The following is a 5345-nucleotide window of genomic DNA, read 5'->3' on the forward strand; positions in this document are numbered from 1 at the left end:
TGTTGTTTTTACATCTTGCGATGTGATACATGTCACAGAACTGATCACACAGAGAACATTCACATTTTTCATTTGGGTCGTGATAAGACATATGTTTTACATATTTTATGGTGGTACCCGTGTACTGCTAGTTTTATTATCACATGTCTTAGCTTCTGGTTGGCGTTCGTCCAATTTCGATCCAACATGGCATCTGTGCTGTAGAACTCTAGCAGAATTTCTTCTCTCTTCTTCCGCCTCTCCGCTAGATGTGCTTCTGCATTCATTGTGGATTGCAGTGGTAGTTTTATCCTCAGTTCTTCAATAAGAAAGGGTTCCCGTGCTAGTTCGTATGTTAGGCGGGAACGCGTGTATTTTGAGATGCCCATTATGGTCTTTAGGAATTTTGCCTTAACTCCTTCTATGGTGGCCAGGTCTCTCTTTGTTAGTCTTTCCCATATCAAGTGGATTCCATAGGTGAGTATTAGTAGGATCGTTGTGTCAAATAGGCGCATAGCTGTTTTTAAGGATAACTGCTGTAGATTGTTGATGTCGTACATGGCTTTCATGGCTGCAACTGCTTTGTCTTTTATGTGTAGTCTGGACGTCCCAGTAGTCTGTAAGGTTATTCCCAGGTATTTGAATGAGTTTACTATTTCCACTTTGCCGTCTTCGTATTCTATGTTGTCGTTTGCTGCGTTTCGTCCGCCTTTCCGAAAGACCATCTGTTGAGTTTTTTTTTCAGTTTATTTTCAGGCTGTTATTTCCTGCCCATTCAGCCAGCGCTGAGAAAGCGTGTTGGAGCTCTTCCTGCTTTGTTGACCCTAGGACCATGTCGTCTGCATATATGTAGATCACTGCATCCTTTGCTCTTTCTCTGATTGCTTTTGTTACGTCCGCGGTGGCAATATTGAATAGTATGGGGCTGAGTGGATCACCTTGCAGCACTCCATAGTTTGGGTGATTTCCTTTGTTTTATGGGTCGCATCATCTATGGTGATCTGGTTGTATGCCAGAATATTTCTTATTAGAGCTGTAAGGGGAGTATTTCCAGCCATAGTTCGGAGTTTTGACATTAGTATATTCCTGTCTATTATGTCGAAGGCTTTTGTATAGTCTATGAAGACTGCATAAAATTTTCCTTTGTGAAGCCATTGTGCTTCTTCTATGTCACTGAGTAGGTTTTGGATTGCATGCAGGGTTCCTCTTCCTCTTCTAAATCCAAATTGATCTTCTGTCATTTTGGGGTCTACTTCTTCAACTATCCTGTTGGTTAGGATTCTTGTTAGCAGCTTGAAGATATTGCTTTCTAGAGCGATTCATCTGTATGAGTTTGGGTAGCTGGTTTCACCTTTCCCTTTATAGAGGGTTATAAATGTTGATTTTCTCCATTCATCGGGAATATTTCCTAATTCTAGGCATTTATTAAACAGTTTGGACCATATTTCTGCTAGATGCTGCGGAGATTCTTTAAGGTGCTCATTATAAAACTCGTCTGGTCCAGCGGCTCTTTTGCATTTTGTAACTTTGATAGTGTCTAACACCTCTGCTTTGGTGATGGGAGGTATCGCTTCAAGCTGGTTGTTGTATTCAATTTCGTACGCCACCTTTTTCCTTGCATTGTTGAGAATATGAGTGAAGTGTGTTTCCCAAGTTCCTATTTCTACGTTGCTACTTCTTGATGATCTTCTGGGTCTAATGGCTACATATGGGTCTTTTATTGCTTCTTCAGCGGTTTTTTCACCTTCTTTCTCTATGTATTGATTGCGTTTTTGTGTTAGTAGGTTCTTGTTGTATTTTCGTTTTTCGCCGTATATTTGTAGATCTTCTGGTTTTGACGTCATCTTGGCTTTATGCAACGCATTTAATGTGATTTTTCTTTCTGTGTAGCACTCCTTGTCGAACCACGGTTGAGCTTTTCTTGTGTTCATTTTGTGGGTTATACTTGCTTTTAGCATATTGTTGATTGTTGCTAGGGCTTTGTTTAAATCACTTTCTTTGATTGCCTCTTCTGCTTCAGTTACATTTCCTAATGCTCTCTCTAGTTCTGCCAAGTTTATCTTTCTGGATACGGTGATTTTTTCATTTGTTGTTATGACTTTCTTTGGAATCTTGAGTGAGAATTTGGTCTGTATGGGGATGTGTTTTCTCAGCGGGGTTACTGGTGAAGTCCACAATCCCTTTTGTTCTAGAATGTGTATATCGTCTCCTTTATGGAATACCAGGTCGATGGTGCTACTTCCATTGTGGGCAAAGTAAGTTTTATGTTTTGGGTCATTCACTAATTTGAAATTTTCTTCATCAAGAAATGTGAGGACAGCTCTACATTTCATGTCGGGTTTGTCTAGTCTGCAGTTCATATCTCCTACTAGTATGATATTTTCTTCTGTGTTTGGAATTTTCCTGAAGGAAAGCGTTAGGAGCTCCATTATTTCTTCTATGTCTGTGTTCGGTCTTATATAAATGACTATTACAGTGAACTTGATTATTTTTGCAATTATTAGATTTTCTTCTGTATGTAGGGTCTTCATAGGTCCTATCCATGGTTTGTAGTAGATAGATACACCTCCTGATGGCCTTCCTTCTGTTGGTTTCCTTGCTAGGGAGTGGATAGAGTAGAATTCTTGTATGTCTATATGTTTCGTGAGGAATGTTTCTGTGAGGACTAATATGTCTGATGTTTGTAAAGCGTTTTCTGGTGCTAGTTTTAGTAGTCCGTTTAGCCCTTCTACATTCCACAGGAGCATGCTTATGGGATTATTCGAGAGATACGCCTTCGTTCCTCCTGGAGAAACGAAATCGAAATCGGCGCACAGTTATTCTTCTTGGCCAGAAGTCAGGATTAGATGTTAATTCTAGACATTCGAATGGGATTCCAACTTTATAGGCTCTGTTTTCTCCTCTTGTTGTGATCTCTTCGCAACTGATGTTTCCTCGGATTCCTTTCTTCCTCAGATAGTTTGTCACCATTTCTGTAGTCGTTTCTTGGTTCAATTTCCCAATAAATAGCCAGGCTTTCTTGTCTGCCGCTTGTAGATCATCTTCTACTGTTCCAGTGCCAATTAATATTTTAGGTGCTGGTCGGCGTTGTTGAGTGCCTTTTAATTTTAGTTGTGACTGCTGCTGTGTATTTCTTTCGTCTTCCGTATCCGCTCTTATTTGTACATTTGTGTTGTTGTATCTTGGTTGTTGCTTATCGTTTCCTTTTTCTGGGAGTGGGGGGAATTCTTGTTTGGAATCCTTGGAGTCTTTGTTCCTATTGGTTGTTTCATTGGTTTTCATACTTTTTTGTTTGGTCACAGATGGTTCCGGTTCCCCTGTTGAGTATCGGTTGATTGCTTTCTGTACTTTTTGCTCTATGACTGCATCCAGTGTTTGTTGTATATATTCTGTCATTGATTCCACCTTGTGTGTCAGTTCTTCTATCTTTGGGTTATTTACTAGCATGCCCTCTATTTTGGACATGAGTTTCTGGAGTATGTCTTCTTTCTGTTTAATTGCTTGCAGATTTAATTTACAGGTCTTACATATCCATGTTAAGTTGCAGTTACTTTTGCACATTATGTCAAATTCTCCTTGTTTTATTCCAGCGCAGTCTTTGTGATGCCATAATTCACAGGCTCCCTCGCACTGTATTGCTTGTTCGTCCTCTTCAAATCCTCTCTTGCATGCACCGCACTTCTCTTCTCTTTGGTTTTCTGTGCGTTTATTTGGCGACATCTTTGGGCAAGTGCGCACTTTCCGTTTCCTCTAACGGTGTTTACTCTGTGAGTTGTTTTAGTCGTCCGTAATCTCTTTGTCTTTGTGTTTGCACTTGTATAAATTGTAGTCTGCTATAAATGTTGTACACCTGATATTGGTTAGTTGACACTCGTGTTAGTTTGTCTCTTTTAGGTATCTGATTCTTCTATTTGTCACTTACGGGTTGATTTATTAGGACTATAGGCGAACAACTTCTCTCGCATAAATTTATAACGTCATGGCCATCTATATACACTCCTTGATAACTGGAGAACTATCCACGAGTATTTATAAATTCCAGGATAGCCAGCGGAGTTTTATATATGAAGTTAATATCGATTGCTTCTTGGCGAATACTTCTCAGGCATTTTGGGGCGAAAATTTTAATGGCGGGTCTAACACAAATCCTCAATAGGCAGTTTTGATATCCGATAGGCCGTGATTTCCAATTGTAACCGTCACTGTCGATTATTTACCATGTTCATATCAACAATGGCTGTCAACGGCTTCATGGACCACGGAACGCTATTATGTAACACTAATAACCTGTATGGCTGGTCATTAAACAAATGTACACAAGAATTCCGAATAACTGATCGAACACTTAACTATTTGCAGTACAGTTTGCCTGTTTCTATCTCAGATACGACGCATCACCGCATACATTTCACATGACCATTTGTGAACTGTGACTTTTCCCCAGTCACTACACAAATATTATTTCACGTGTATATAAACACAAAGCTGATTCCACCAAATATACGTCAGTAAAGTTCTCATAGAATCGCTAAATGTATTACGATATGCACACGCAGAACAATAGATAGGAAAAACACATACACGAAAGTTAATTCAAATTACAATCCACCAAATATACGGTAACTGGAAAGCGTGAAATCTACGCTACTCCGTCCATGGGCTCCGAATCTGAAAAAATCTCATTTTGAAATTCTATTTATTTTCAGCTAAACACTACAGTACGTATCAGTGAGTAGATATTCAATCAAAAATCCACAAATAAACGGCTCTGAAACAGTAAATTTTTCTGGCATAAACACATGCCAAATTCGTCTCACTTGTCAAAAGTGTAAACAATTCAAATTAAATATAGATGGGACAAAAAAAATACAGAACGGCTACTTTCGTACTTTGAAACAGCTTCTAATTGTTGTAATTATAATCCTATTTCATGAGGAGCACATCGTTTGCGTCGTTTAGGCTATGTGTTGGCATGGAAACAACATGGAAGTTGCCGAAACTGTGCCGACATCGCACGAACAACGAATTGACTTGACATGTTTTCTACTTGGAGCGGAAAACACGCCAACATTCTGAGTTAACATGCAAAGTCAATTGGAAGACACAATCACAATATACATGTCAACTGTAACATGTTAAATTTAACATGTTGGTGTTAAATGTTAAACGGTGGAGACCGGCCTTAGGTTGATCAGACATGTGGGAAAAATCAGGTTCATAAGGGAAATTTTAACAATATGATGGGAATTTCAATTGTAAATATCTGGCAGCAGTACCTTCAGTTGTTTATACATGTGTCGTTTGGAGAGCAACAACTTCAATGTTAAGGAGCCCAAATCAACTTCACGAACAGAACAGAACAGAAC

The sequence above is a fragment of the Anabrus simplex genome, chromosome 1 (genome assembly GCF_040414725.1).
Source record: "Anabrus simplex isolate iqAnaSimp1 chromosome 1, ASM4041472v1, whole genome shotgun sequence".
NCBI lineage: Eukaryota > Metazoa > Arthropoda > Insecta > Orthoptera > Tettigoniidae > Anabrus > Anabrus simplex.